Genomic DNA, 16,845 nt, shown 5'->3' on the forward strand with positions numbered 1-16,845 from the left:
CCGCCACACGGGTTATAAAGCCAACGTTGTTCTCCAGGGAGCGGCATTCTGGCAGCAGCGGCAGTGGTAGTTGCACGTCGGGCCTAAAGAAATCGCCTTGCACTTTAGAGATACGCACCCTGGCTATCTGGAATCCATCGTCCACAGCGTGGCAATCACTGGACAAAGACGCTGCCTTCAAGCACTGTCATCGGATTGGGACAACGAGCATGACGACAGACAGCACGTGACCGCCACACGGGATATAAAGCCAAAGCTGTTCTCCTGGGAGCTGCATTCTGGCAGCAGCGGCAGCGGTAGTTGCACGTCGTGCCTAAAGAAATCGTCTTGAACTTTACACATACGCACCCTGGCTATCTGTATTCCATCGTCCACAGCGTGGCAATCACTGGACAAAGACGCTGCCTTCAAGCACTGTCAACGGATTTGGACAACGAGCATGACGACAGACAGCACGTGACCGCCACACGGGTTATAAAGCCAACGCTGTTCTCCTGGGAGCGGCATTCTGGCAGCAGCGGCAGCGGTAGTTGCACGTCGTGCCTAAAGAAATCGTCTTGCACTTTACACATACGCACCCTGGCTATCTGTATTCCATCGTCCACAGCGTGGCAATAACTGGACAAAGACGCTGCCTTCAAGCACTGTCATCGGATTGGGACAACGAGCATGACGACAGACAGCACGTGACCGCCACACGGGATATAAAGCCAAAGCTGTTCTCCTGGGAGCGGCATTCTGGCAGCAGTGGCAGCGGCAGTTGCACGTCGTGCCGAAAGAAATCGTCTTGAACTTTACACATCCGCACCCTGGCTATCTCTACTCCATCGTCGACAGCATGGCAATCACTGGACAAAGACGCTGCCTTCAAGCACTGTCATCGGATTGGGACAACGAGCATGACGACAGACAGCACGTGACCGCCACACGGGTTATAAAGCCAACGCTGTTCTCCTGGGAGCGGCATTCTGGCAGCAGCGGCAGCGGTAGTTGCACGTCGGGCCTAAAGAAATCGTCTTGCACTTTACAGATACGCACCCTGGCTATCAGGAATCCATCGTACACAGCGTGGCAATCACTGGACAAAGATGCTGCCTTCAAGCACTGTCATAAGATTGGGACAACGAGCATGACGACAGACAGCACGTGACCAATACACGGGTTATAAAGCCAAAGCTGTTCTCCTGGCAGCGGCATTCTGGCAGCAGCGGCAGCGGTAGTTGCACGTCGGGCCTAAAGAAATCGTCTCTCACTTTACAGATACGCACCCTTGCTATCTGGAATCCATCGTCCACAGCGTGGCAATCACTGGACAAAGACGCTGCCTTCAAGCACTGTCATCGGATTCGGACAACGAGCATGACGACAGACAGCACGTGACCGCTACACGGGTTATAAAGCCAAAGCTGTTCTCCTGGGAGCGGCATTCTGGCAGCAGCGGCAGCGGTAGTTGCACGTCGGGCCTAAAGAAATCGTCTTGCACTTTACACATACGCACCCTGGCTATCTGTATTCCATCGCCCACAGCGTGGCAGTCACTGGACAAAGACGCTGCCTTCAAGCACTGTCATCGGATTGGGACAACAAGCCTGACGACAGACAGCACGTGACCGCCACACGGGTTATAAAGCCAACGCTGTTGTCCTGGGAGCGGCATTCTGGCAGCAGCGGCCGTGGTAGTTGCACGTCGGGCCTAAAGAAATCGTCTTGCACTTTACACATACGCACCCTGGCTATCTGTATTCCATCGTCCACAGCGTGGCAATCACTGGACAAAGACGCTGCCTTCAAGCACTGTCATTGGATCGGGACAACGAGCATGACGACAGACAGCACGTGACCGCCACACGGGTTATAAAGCCAACGCTGTTCTCCTGGGAGCGGCATTCGGGCAGCAGCGGCAGCGGTAGTTGCACGTCGGGCCTAAAGAAATCGCCTTGCACTTTAGAGATACGCACCCTGGCTATCTGGAATCCATCGTCCACAGCGTGGCAATCACTGGACAAAGACGCTGCCTTCAAGCACTGTCATCGGATTGGGACAACAAGAGACGACAGACAGCACGTGACCGCCACACGGGTTATAACCCGAACGCTGTTGTCCTGGGAGCGGCATTCTGGCAGCAGCGGCAGCGGTAGTTGCACGTCGGTCCTAAAGAAATCGTCTTGCACTTTACAGATACGCACCCTGGCTATCTGGAATCCATCGTCCACAGCGTGGCAATCACTGGACAAAGACGCTGCCTTCGATTGGGACAACAAGCATGACGACAGACAGCACGTGACCGCCGCACGGGTTTTAAAGCCAACGCTGTTTTCCTGGGAGCGGCATTCTGGCAGCAGCGGCAGCGGTAGTTGCACGTCGGGCCTAAAGAAATCGGCTTGCACTTTACACATGCGCACCCTGGATATCTGTATTCCATCGTCCACAGCGTGGTAATCACTGGACAAAGCCGCTGCCTTCAAGCACTGTCATCGGATTGGGACAACGAGCATGACGACAGACAGCATGTGACCGCCACACGCTATATAAAGCCAACGCTGTTCTCCTAGCAGCGGCATTCTGGCAGCAGCGGCAGCGGTAGTTGCACGTCGGGCCTAAAGAAATCGTCTTGCACTTTACAGATACGCACCCTGGCTATCTGGAATCCATCGTCCACAGCGTGGCAATCACTGGACAAAGACGCTGCCATGAGCACTGTCATCGGATTCGGACAACGAGCATGACGACAGACAGCACGTGACCGCTACACGGGTTATAAAGCCAAAGCTGTTCTCCTGGGAGCGGCATTCTGGCAGCAGCGGCAGCGGTAGTTGCACGTCGGGCCTAAGGAAATCGTCTTGCACTTTACAGATACGCACACTGGCTATCTGGAATGCATCGTCCACAGCGTGGCAATCACTGGACAAAGACGCTGCCTTCAAGCACTGTCATCGGATTGGGACAAAGAGCATGACGACAGACAGCACGTGACCGCCACACGGGTTATAAAGCCAACGCTGTTCTCCTGGGAGCAGCATTCTGGCAGCAGCGGCAGCGGTACTTGCACGTCGGGCCTAAAGAATTCGTCTTGCACTTTACACATACGCACCCTGGCTATCTGTATTCCATCGCCCACAGCGTGGCAATCACTGGACAAAGACGCTGCCTTCAAGCACTGTCATCGGATCGGGACAACGAGCATGACGACAGACAGCACGTGACCGCCACACGGGTTATATTGCCAACGCTGTTCTCCTTGGAGCGGCATTCGGGCAGCAGCGGCAGCGGTAGTTGCACGTCGGGCCTAAAGAAATCGTCTTGCACTTTACAGATACGCACCCTGGCTATCTGGAATCCATCGTCCACAGCGTGGCAATCACTGGACAAAGACGCTGCCTTCAAGCACTGTCATCGGATTCGGACAACGAGCATGACGATAGACAGCACGTGACCGCTACACGTGTTATAAAGCCAAAGCTGTTCTCCTGGGAGCGGCATTCTGGCAGCAGCGGCAGCGGTAGTTGCACGTCGGGCCTAAGGAAATCGTCTTGCACTTTACAGATACGCACACTGGCTATCTGGAATCCATCGTCCACAGCGTGGCAATCACTGGACAAAGACGCTGCCTTCAAGCACTGTCATCGGATTGGGACAAAGAGCATGACGCCAGACAGCACGTGACCGCCACGGGTTATAAAGCCAGCGCTGTTCTCCTGGGAGCGGCATTCTGGCAGCAGCGGCAGCGGTACTTGCACGTCGGGCCTAAAGAAATCGTCTTGCACTTTACACATACGCACCCTGGCTATCTGTATTCCATCGCCCACAGCGTGGCAATCACTGGACAAAGACGCTGCCTTCAAGCACTGTCATCGGATTGGGACAACGAGCATGACGCCAGACAGCACGTGACCGCCACACGGGTTATAAAGCCAACGCTGTTCTCCTGGGAGCGGCATTCTGGCAGCAGCGGCAGCGGTACTTGCACGTCGGGCCTAAAGAAATCGTCTTGCACTTTACACATACGCACCCTGGCTATCTGTATTCCATCGCCCACAGCGTGGCAATCACTGGACAAAGACGCTGCCTTCAAGCACTGTCATCGGATTGGGACAACGAGCATGACGACAGACAGCACGTGACCGCCACGCGGGTTATGAAGCCAACGCTGTTCTCCTGGGAGCGGCATTCTGGCAGCAGCGGCAGCGGTAGTTGCACGTCGGGCCTAAAGATATCGTCTTGCACTTTACAGATACGCACCCTGACTATCTGGGATCCATCGTCCACAGCGTGGCAATCAGTGGACAAAGACGCGGCCTTCAAGCACTGTCATCGGATTGGGACAACAAGCATGACGACAGACAGCACGTGACCGCCACACGGGTTATAAAGCCAACGCTGTGGTCCTGGGAGCGGCATTCTGGCAGCAGCGGCCGTGGTAGTTGCACGTCGGGCCTAAAGAAATCGTCTTGCACTTTACACATACGCACCCTGGCTATCTGTATTCCATCGTCCAGAGCGTGGCAATTACTGGACAAAGACGCTGCCTTCAAGCACTGTCATCGGATCGGGACAACGAGCATGACGACAGACAGCACGTGACCGCCACACGGGTTATATTGCCAACGCTGTTCTCCTTGGAGCGGCATTCGGGCAGCAGCGGCAGCGGTAGTTGCACGTCGGGCCTAAAGAAATCGTCTTGCACTTTACAGATACGCACCCTGGCTATCTGGAATCCATCGTCCACAGCGTGGCAATCACTGGACAAAGACGCTGCCTTCAAGCACTGTCATCGGATTCGGACAACGAGCATGACGATAGACAGCACGTGACCGCTACACGTGTTATAAAGCCAAAGCTGTTCTCCTGGGAGCGGCATTCTGGCAGCAGCGGCAGCGGTAGTTGCACGTCGGGCCTAAGGAAATCGTCTTGCACTTTACAGATACGCACACTGGCTATCTGGAATCCATCGTCCACAGCGTGGCAATCACTGGACAAAGACGCTGCCTTCAAGCACTGTCATCGGATTGGGACAAAGAGCATGACGCCAGACAGCACGTGACCGCCACGGGTTATAAAGCCAGCGCTGTTCTCCTGGGAGCGGCATTCTGGCAGCAGCGGCAGCGGTACTTGCACGTCGGGCCTAAAGAAATCGTCTTGCACTTTACACATACGCACCCTGGCTATCTGTATTCCATCGCCCACAGCGTGGCAATCACTGGACAAAGACGCTGCCTTCAAGCACTGTCATCGGATTGGGACAACGAGCATGACGACAGACAGCACGTGACCGCCACACGGGTTATAAAGCCAACGTTGTTCTCCAGGGAGCGGCATTCTGGCAGCAGCGGCAGTGGTAGTTGCACGTCGGGCCTAAAGAAATCGCCTTGCACTTTAGAGATACGCACCCTGGCTATCTGGAATCCATCGTCCACAGCGTGGCAATCACTGGACAAAGACGCTGCCTTCAAGCACTGTCATCGGATTGGGACAACGAGCATGACGACAGACAGCACGTGACCGCCACACGGGATATAAAGCCAAAGCTGTTCTCCTGGGAGCTGCATTCTGGCAGCAGCGGCAGCGGTAGTTGCACGTCGTGCCTAAAGAAATCGTCTTGAACTTTACACATACGCACCCTGGCTATCTGTATTCCATCGTCCACAGCGTGGCAATCACTGGACAAAGACGCTGCCTTCAAGCACTGTCAACGGATTTGGACAACGAGCATGACGACAGACAGCACGTGACCGCCACACGGGTTATAAAGCCAACGCTGTTCTCCTGGGAGCGGCATTCTGGCAGCAGCGGCAGCGGTAGTTGCACGTCGTGCCTAAAGAAATCGTCTTGCACTTTACACATACGCACCCTGGCTATCTGTATTCCATCGTCCACAGCGTGGCAATAACTGGACAAAGACGCTGCCTTCAAGCACTGTCATCGGATTGGGACAACGAGCATGACGACAGACAGCACGTGACCGCCACACGGGATATAAAGCCAAAGCTGTTCTCCTGGGAGCGGCATTCTGGCAGCAGTGGCAGCGGCAGTTGCACGTCGTGCCGAAAGAAATCGTCTTGAACTTTACACATCCGCACCCTGGCTATCTCTACTCCATCGTCGACAGCATGGCAATCACTGGACAAAGACGCTGCCTTCAAGCACTGTCATCGGATTGGGACAACGAGCATGACGACAGACAGCACGTGACCGCCACACGGGTTATAAAGCCAACGCTGTTCTCCTGGGAGCGGCATTCTGGCAGCAGCGGCAGCGGTAGTTGCACGTCGGGCCTAAAGAAATCGTCTTGCACTTTACAGATACGCACCCTGGCTATCAGGAATCCATCGTACACAGCGTGGCAATCACTGGACAAAGATGCTGCCTTCAAGCACTGTCATAAGATTGGGACAACGAGCATGACGACAGACAGCACGTGACCAATACACGGGTTATAAAGCCAAAGCTGTTCTCCTGGCAGCGGCATTCTGGCAGCAGCGGCAGCGGTAGTTGCACGTCGGGCCTAAAGAAATCGTCTCTCACTTTACAGATACGCACCCTTGCTATCTGGAATCCATCGTCCACAGCGTGGCAATCACTGGACAAAGACGCTGCCTTCAAGCACTGTCATCGGATTCGGACAACGAGCATGACGACAGACAGCACGTGACCGCTACACGGGTTATAAAGCCAAAGCTGTTCTCCTGGGAGCGGCATTCTGGCAGCAGCGGCAGCGGTAGTTGCACGTCGGGCCTAAAGAAATCGTCTTGCACTTTACACATACGCACCCTGGCTATCTGTATTCCATCGCCCACAGCGTGGCAGTCACTGGACAAAGACGCTGCCTTCAAGCACTGTCATCGGATTGGGACAACAAGCCTGACGACAGACAGCACGTGACCGCCACACGGGTTATAAAGCCAACGCTGTTGTCCTGGGAGCGGCATTCTGGCAGCAGCGGCCGTGGTAGTTGCACGTCGGGCCTAAAGAAATCGTCTTGCACTTTACACATACGCACCCTGGCTATCTGTATTCCATCGTCCACAGCGTGGCAATCACTGGACAAAGACGCTGCCTTCAAGCACTGTCATTGGATCGGGACAACGAGCATGACGACAGACAGCACGTGACCGCCACACGGGTTATAAAGCCAACGCTGTTCTCCTGGGAGCGGCATTCGGGCAGCAGCGGCAGCGGTAGTTGCACGTCGGGCCTAAAGAAATCGCCTTGCACTTTAGAGATACGCACCCTGGCTATCTGGAATCCATCGTCCACAGCGTGGCAATCACTGGACAAAGACGCTGCCTTCAAGCACTGTCATCGGATTGGGACAACAAGAGACGACAGACAGCACGTGACCGCCACACGGGTTATAACCCGAACGCTGTTGTCCTGGGAGCGGCATTCTGGCAGCAGCGGCAGCGGTAGTTGCACGTCGGTCCTAAAGAAATCGTCTTGCACTTTACAGATACGCACCCTGGCTATCTGGAATCCATCGTCCACAGCGTGGCAATCACTGGACAAAGACGCTGCCTTCGATTGGGACAACAAGCATGACGACAGACAGCACGTGACCGCCGCACGGGTTTTAAAGCCAACGCTGTTTTCCTGGGAGCGGCATTCTGGCAGCAGCGGCAGCGGTAGTTGCACGTCGGGCCTAAAGAAATCGGCTTGCACTTTACACATGCGCACCCTGGATATCTGTATTCCATCGTCCACAGCGTGGTAATCACTGGACAAAGCCGCTGCCTTCAAGCACTGTCATCGGATTGGGACAACGAGCATGACGACAGACAGCATGTGACCGCCACACGCTATATAAAGCCAACGCTGTTCTCCTAGCAGCGGCATTCTGGCAGCAGCGGCAGCGGTAGTTGCACGTCGGGCCTAAAGAAATCGTCTTGCACTTTACAGATACGCACCCTGGCTATCTGGAATCCATCGTCCACAGCGTGGCAATCACTGGACAAAGACGCTGCCATGAGCACTGTCATCGGATTCGGACAACGAGCATGACGACAGACAGCACGTGACCGCTACACGGGTTATAAAGCCAAAGCTGTTCTCCTGGGAGCGGCATTCTGGCAGCAGCGGCAGCGGTAGTTGCACGTCGGGCCTAAGGAAATCGTCTTGCACTTTACAGATACGCACACTGGCTATCTGGAATGCATCGTCCACAGCGTGGCAATCACTGGACAAAGACGCTGCCTTCAAGCACTGTCATCGGATTGGGACAAAGAGCATGACGACAGACAGCACGTGACCGCCACACGGGTTATAAAGCCAACGCTGTTCTCCTGGGAGCAGCATTCTGGCAGCAGCGGCAGCGGTACTTGCACGTCGGGCCTAAAGAATTCGTCTTGCACTTTACACATACGCACCCTGGCTATCTGTATTCCATCGCCCACAGCGTGGCAATCACTGGACAAAGACGCTGCCTTCAAGCACTGTCATCGGATTGGGACAACGAGCATGACGACAGACAGCACGTGACCGCCACACGGGTTATGAAGCCAACGCTGTTCTCCTGGGAGCGGCATTCTGGCAGCAGCAGCAGCGGTAGTTGCACGTCGGGCCTAAAGATATCGTCTTGCACTTTACAGATACGCACCCTGGCTATCTGGGATCCATCGTCCACAGCGTGGCAATCAGTGGACAAAGACGCAGCCTTCAAGCACTGTCATCGGATTGGGACAACAAGCATGACGACAGACAGCACGTGACCGCCACACGGGTTATAAAGCCAACGCTGTTGTCCTGGCAGCGGCATTCTGGCAGCAGCGGCCGTGGTAGTTGCACGTCGGGCCTAAAGAAATCGTCTTGCACTTTACACATACGCACCCTGGCTATCTGTATTCCATCGTCCACAGCGTGGCAATCACTGGACAAAGACGCTGCCTTCAAGCACTGTCATCGGATCGGGACAACGAGCATGACGACAGACAGCACGTGACCGCCACACGGGATATAAAGCCAACGCAGTTCTCCTGGGAGCGGCATTCTGGCAGCAGCGGCAGCGGTAGTTGCACGTCGTGCCTGAAGACATCGTCTTGAACTTTACACATACGCACCCTGGCTATCTGGAATCCATCGTCCACAGCGTTGCAATCACTGGACAAAGACGCTGCCTTCAAGCACTGTCATCGGATTGGGACAACGAGCATGACGACAGACAGCACGTGACCGCTACACGGGTTATAAAGCCAAAGCTGTTCTCCTGGGAGCGGCATTCTGGCAGCAGCGGCAGCGGTAGTTGCACGTCGGGCCTAAGGAAATCGTCTTGCACTTTAGAGATACGCACTTTGGCTATCTGGAATCCATCGTCCACAGCGTGGCAATCACTGGACAAAGACGCTGCCTTCAAGCACTGTCATCAGATTGGGACAACAAGCATGACGACAGACAGCACGTGACCGCCACACGGGTTATAAAGCCAACGCTGTTTTCCTGGGAGCGGCATTCTGGCAGCAGCGGCAGCGGTAGTTGCACGTCGGGCCTAAAGAAATCGGCTTGCACTTTACACATACGCACCCTGGCTATCTGTACTCCATCGTCGACAGCATGGCAATCACTGGACAAAGACGCTGCCTTCAAGCACTGTCATCGCATTGGGACAACGAGCATGACGACAGACAGCACGTGACCGCCACACGGGTTATAAAGCCAACGCTGTTCTCCTGGGAGCGGCATTCTGGCAGCAGCGGCAGCGGTAGTTGCACGTCGGGCCTAAAGAAATCGTCTTGCACTTTACAGATACGCACCCTGGCTATCAGGAATCCATCGTACACAGCGTGGCAATCACTGGACAAAGACGCTGCCTTCAAGCACTGTCATCGGATTGGGACAACGAGCATGACGACAGACAGCACGTGACCGCCACACGGGATATAAAGCCAAAGCTGTTCTCCTGGGAGCGGCATTCTGGCAGCAGTGGCAGCGGCAGTTGCACGTCGTGCCGAAAGAAATCGTCTTGAACTTTACACATACGCACCCTGGCTATCTCTACTCCATCGTCGACAGCATGGCAATCACTGGACAAAGACGCTGCCTTCAAGCACTGTCATCGGATTGGGACAACGAGCATGAAGACACACAGCACCTGACCGCCACACGGGTTATAAAGCCAACGCTGTTCTCCTGGGAGCGGCATTCTGGCAGCAGCGGCAGCGGTAGTTGCACGTCGGGCCTAAAGAAATCGTCTTGCACTTTACAGATACGCACCCTGGCTATCAGGAATCCATCGTACACAGCGTGGCAATCACTGGACAAAGACGCTGCCTTCAAGCACTGTCATCGGATTGGGACAAAGAGCATGACGACAGACAGCACGTGACCGCCACACGGGTTATAAAGCCAACGCTGTTCTCCTGGGGGCGGCATTCTGGCAGCAGCGGCAGCGGTACTTGCACGTCAAGCCTAAAGAAATCGTCTTGCACTTTACACATACGCACCCTGGCTATCTGTATTCCATCGCCCACAGCGTGGCAGTCACTGGACAAAGACGCTGCCTTCAAGCACTGTCATCGGATTGGGACATCGAGCATGACGACAGACAGCACGTGACCGCCACACGGGTTATAAAGCCAACGCTGTTCTCCTGGGAGCGGCATTCTGGCAGTAGCGGCAGCGGTAGTTGCACGTCGGGCCTAAAGAAATCGTCTTGCACTTTACACATACGCACCCTGGCTATCTGTATTCCATCGCCCACAACGTGGCAATCACTGGACAAAGACGCTGCCTTCAAGCACTGTCATCGGATTGGGACGAGCATGACGACAGACAGCACGTGACGCCACACGGGTTATGAAGCCAACGCTGTTCTCCTGGGAGCGGCATTCTGGCAGCAGCGGCAGCGGTAGTTGCACGTCGGGCCTAAAGAAATCGTCTTGCACTTTACAGATACGCACCCTGGCTATCTGGGATCCATCGTCCACAGCGTGGCAATCACTGGACAAAGACGCGGCCTTCAAGCACTGTCATCGGATTGGGACAACAAGCATGACGACAGACAGCACGTGTCCGCCACACGGGTTATAAAGCCAACGCTGTTCTCCTGGGAGCGGCATTCTGGCAGCAGCGGCAGCGGTAGTTGCACGTCGGGCATAAAGAAATCGTCTTGCACTTTACACATAAGCACGCTGGCTATCTGTATTCCATCGTCCACAGCGTGGCAATCACTGGACAAAGACGCTGCCTTCAAGCATTGTCATCGGTTTGGGACGACGAGCATGACGACAGACAGCACGTGACCGCCACACGGGTTGTAAAGCCAAAGCTGTTCTCCTGGGAGCGGCATTCTGGCAGCAGCGGCAGCGGTAGTTGCACGTCGGGCCTAAAGAAATGGTCTTGCACTTTACAGACACGCACCCTGGCTATCTGGAATCCATCGACCACAGCGTGGCAATCACTGGACAAAGACGCTGCCTTCAAGCACTGTCATCGGATTGGGACAACGAGCATGACGACAGACAGCACGTGACCGCCACACGGGTTATAAAGCCAACGCTATTCTCCTGGGAGCGGCATTCTGGCAGCAGCGGCAGCGGTAGTTGCACGTCGGGCCTAAGGAAATCGTCTTGCACTTTACAGATACGCACACTGGCTATCTGGAATCCATCGTCCACAGCGTGGCAATCACTGGACAAAGACGCTGCCTTCAAGCACTGTCATCGGATTGGGACATCGAGCATGACGACAGACAGCACGTGACCGCCACACGGGTTATAAAGCCAACGCTGTTCTCCTGAGAGCGGCATTCTGGCAGCAGCGGCAGCGGTAGTTGCACGTCGGGCCTAAAGAAATCGTCTTGCACTTTACACATACGCACCCTGGCTATCTGTATTCCATCGCCCACAACGTGGCAATCACTGGACAAAGACGCTGCCTTCAAGCACTGTCATCGGATTGGGACAACGAGCATGACGACAGACAGCACGTGACCGCCACACGGGTTATGAAGCCAACGCTGTTCTCCTGGGAGCGGCATTCTGGCAGCAGCGGCAGCGGTAGTTGCACGTCGGGCCTAAAGAAATCGTCTTGCACTTTACAGATACGCACCCTGGCTATCTGGGATCCATCGTCCACAGCGTGGCAATCACTGGACAAAGACGCGGCCTTCAAGCACTGTCATCGGATTGGGACAACAAGCATGACGACAGACAGCACGTGTCCGCCACACGGGTTATAAAGCCAACGCTGTTGTCCTGGGAGCGGCATTCTGGCAGCAGCGGCCGCGGTAGTTGCACGTCGGGCCTAAAGAAATCGTCTTGCACTTTGCACATACGCACCCTGGCTGTCTGTATTCCATCGTCCACAGCGTGGCAATCACTGGACAAAGGCGCTGCCTTCAAGCACTGTCATCGGATCGGGACAACGAGCATGAGGACAGACAGCACGTGACCGCCACACGGGATATAAAGCCAACGCTGTTCTCCTGGGAGCGGCATTCTGGCAGAAGCGGCAGCGGTAGTTGCACGTCGGGCCTAAAGAAATCGTCTTGCACTTTACAGATACGCACCCTGGCTATCTGTACTCCATCGTCCACAGCATGGCAATCACTGGACAAAGACGCTGCCTTCAAGCACTGTCATCGGATTGGGACAACGAGCATGACAGACAGCACGTGACCGCCACGCGGGTTATAAAGCCAACGCTGTTAACGTGGTAGCGGCATTCTGGCAGCAGCGGCAGCGGTAGTTGCACGTCTGGCCTAAAGAAATCGTCTTGCACTTGACAGATACGCACCCTGGCTATCTGGAATCCATCGTCCACAGCGTGGCAATCACTGGACTAACACGCTGCCTTCAAGCACTGTCGTCGGATTGGGACAACGAGCATGACGACAGAGAGCACGTGACCGCCACACGGGTTATAAAGCCAACGCTGTTCTCCTGGGAGCGGCATTCTGGCAGCAGCGGCAGCGGTAGTTGCACGTCGGGCATAAAGAAATTGTCTTGCACTTTACACATACGCACGCTGGCTATCTGTATTCCATCGTCCACAGCGTGGCAATCACTGGACAAAGACGCTGCCTTCAAGCATTGTCATCGGTTTGGGACGACGAGCATGACGACAGACAGCACGTGACCGCCACACGGGTTGTAAAGCCAAAGCTGTTCTCCTGGGAGCGGCATTCTGGCAGCAGCGGCAGCGGTAGTTGCACGTCGGGCCTAAAGAAATGGTCTTGCACTTTACAGACACGCACCCTGCCTATCTGGAATCCATCGACCACAGCGTGGCAATCACTGGACAAAGACGCTGCCTTCAAGCACTGTCATCGGATTGGGACAACGAGCATGACGACAGACAGCACGTGACAGCCACACGGGTTATAAAGCCAACGCTATTCTCCTGGGAGCGGCATTCTGGCAGCAGCGGCAGCGGTAGTTGCACGTCGGGCCTAAAGAAATCGTCTTGCACTTTACACATACGCACCCTGGCTATCTGTACTCCATCGTCCACAGCATGGCAGTCACTGGACAAAGACGCTGCCTTCAAGCACTGTCATCGGATTGGGACAACGAGCATGACAGACAGCACGTGACCGCCACACGGGTTATAAAGCCAACGCTGTTCTCCTGGTAGCGGCATTTTGGCAGCAGCGGCAGCGGTAGTTGCACGTCGGGCCTAAAGAAATCGTCTTGAACTTTACAGATACGCACCCTGGCTATCTGGAATCCATCGTCCACAGCGTGGCAATCACTGGACAAAGACGCTGCCTTCAAGCACTGTCATCGGATTGGGACAACGAACATGACGACAGACAGCACGTGACCGCCACACGGGCTATAAAGCCAACGCTGTTCTCCTGGGAGAGGCATTCTGGCAGCAGCGGCAGCGGTAGTAGCACGTCGGGCCTAAAGAAATCGTCTTGCACTTTACAGATACGCACCCTGGCTATCTCGAATCCATCGTCCACTGCGTGGAAATCACTAGAGAAACACGCTGCCTTCAAGCACTGTCATCGGATTGGGACAACGAGCATGACGACAGAGAGCACATGACCGCCACCCGGGTTATAAAGCGAACGCTGTTCTTCTGGCAGCAGCGGCAGCGGCAGTTGCACGTCGGGCCTAAAGAAATCGTCTTGCACTTTAAAGATACGCACCCTGGCTATCAGGAATCCATCGTCCACAGCGTGGCAATCACTGGACAAAGACGCTGCCTTCAAGCACTGTCATCGGATTGGGACAACGAGCTTGACGACAGACAGCACGTGACCGCCACCCGGGTTATAAAGCCAACGCTGTTCTTCTGGCAGCAGCGGCAGCGGTAGTTGCACGTCGGGCCTAAAGAAATCGTCTTGCACTTTAGAGATACGCACCCTGGCTATCTGGAATCCATCGTCCACAGAGTGGCAATCACTGGACAAAGACGCTGCCTTCAAGCAATGTCATTGGATAGGGACAACGAGCATGACGACAGACAGCACGTGACCGCCACACGGGTTATAAAGCCAACGCTGTTCTCCTGGGAGCGGCATTCTGGCAGAAGCGGCAGCGGTAGTTGCACGTCGGGCCTAAAGAAATCGTCTTGCACTTTACAGATACGCACCCTGGCTATCTGGAATCCGTCGTCCACAGCGTGGCAATCACTGGACAAACACGCTGCCTTCAAGCACTGTCATCGGATTGGGACAACGAGCTTGACGACAGACAGCACGTGACCGCCACACGGGATATAAAGCCAACGCTGCTCTCCAGGGAGCGGCATTCTGGCAGCAGCGGCAGCGGTAGTTGCACGTCGGGCCTAAAGAAATCGTCTTGTACTTTACACATACGCACCCTGGCTATCTGTATTCCATCGTCCACAGCGTCGCAATCACTGGACAAAGACGCTGCCTTCAAGCACTGTCATCGGATTGCGACAACGAGCATAACGACAGACAGCACGTGACCGCCACACGGGTTATAAACCCAACGCTGTTCTCCTGGGAGCGGCATTCTGGCAGAAGCGGCAGCGGTAGTTGCACGTCGGGCCTAAAGAAATCGTCTTGCACTTTACAGATACGCACCCTGGCTATCTGGAATCCATCGTCCACAGCGTGACAATCACTGGACAAAGACGCTGCCTTCAAGCACTGTCATCGGATTGGGACAACGAGCATGACGACAGACAGCACGTGACAGCCACACGGGTTATAAAGCCAACGCTGTTCTCCTGGGAGCGGCATTCTGGCAGCAGCGGCAGCGGTAGTTGCACGTCGAGCCTAAACAAATCGTCTTGCACTTTACAGACACGCACCCTGGCTATCTGGAATCCATCGTCCACAGCGTGGCAATCACTGGACAAAGACGCTGCCTTCAAGCACTGTCATCGGATTGGGACAACGAGCATGACGACAGACAGCACTTGACAGCCACACGGGTTATAAAGCCAACGCTGTTCTCCTGGGAGCGGCATTCTGGCAGCAGCGGCAGCGGTAGTTGCACGTCGAGCCCAAAGAAATCGTCTTGCGCTTTACAGATACGCACCCTGGCTATCTGGAATCCATCGTCCACAGCGTGGCAATCACTGGACAAAGACGCTGCCTTCAGGCATTGTCATCGGATTGGGACAACGAGCATGACGACAGACAGCACGTGACAGCCACACGGGTTATAAAGCCAACGCTGTTCTCCTGGGAGCGGCATTCTGGCAGCAGCGGCAGCGGTAGTTGCACGTCGAGCCTATAGAAATCGTCTTGCACTTTACAGACACGCACCCTGGCTATCTGGAATCCATCATCCACAGCGTGGCAATCACTGGACAAAGACGCTGCCTTCAAGCACTGTCATCGGATTGGGACAACGAGCATGACGACAGACAGCACTTGACAGCCACACGGGTTATAAAGCCAACGCTGTTCTCCTGGGAGCGGCATTCTGGCAGCAGCGGCAGCGGTAGTTGCACGTCGAGCCCAAAGAAATCGTCTTGCACTTTACAGATACGCACCCTGGCTATCTGGAATCCATCGTCCACAGCGTGGCAATCACTGGACAAAGACGCTGCCTTCAAGCATTGTCATCGGTTTGGGACGACGAGCATGACGACAGACAGCACGTGACCGCCACACGGGTTATAAAGCCAAAGCTGTTCTCCTGGGAGCGGCATTCTGGCAGCAGCGGCAGCGGCAGTTGCACGTCGGGCATAAAGAAATCGTCTTGCACTTTACAGACACGCACCCTGGCTATCTGGAATCCATCGTCCACAGCGTGGCAATCACTGGACAAAGACGCTGCCTTCAAGCACTGTCATCGGATTGGGACAACGAGCATGACGACAGACAGCACGTGACCGCCACACGAGCTATAAAGCCAACGCTGTTCTCCTGGGAGCGGCATTCTGCCAGCAGCGGCAGCGGTAGTTGCACGTCGGGCCTAAAGAAATCGTCTTGCACTTTACAGATACGCACCCTGGCTATCTGGAATCCATCGTCCACAGTGTTTCAATCACTGGACTAACACGCTGCCTTCAAGCACTGTCATCGGATTGGGACAACGAGCATGTCGATAGAGAGAACGTGACCGCCACACGGGTTATAAAGCCAACGCCGTTCTCCTGGGAGCGGCATTCTGGCAGCAGCGGCAGCGGTAGCTGCACGTCGGGCCTAAAAAATCGTCTTGCACTTTACACATACGCACCCTGGCTATCTGTACACCATCGTCCACAGCATGGCAGTCACTGGACAAAGGCGCTGCCTTCAAGCACTGTCATCGGATTGGGACAACGAGCATGACAGACAGCTCGTGACCGCCACACGGGTTATAAAGCCAACGCTGTTCTCCTGGTAGCGGCATTCTGGCAGCAGCGGCAGCGGTAGTTGCACGTCGGGCCTAAAGAAATCGTCTTGAACTTTACAGATACGCACCCTGGCTATCTGGAATC

This window comes from Amblyomma americanum, chromosome 3 (genome assembly GCF_052857255.1).
Source record: "Amblyomma americanum isolate KBUSLIRL-KWMA chromosome 3, ASM5285725v1, whole genome shotgun sequence".
NCBI lineage: Eukaryota > Metazoa > Arthropoda > Arachnida > Ixodida > Ixodidae > Amblyomma > Amblyomma americanum.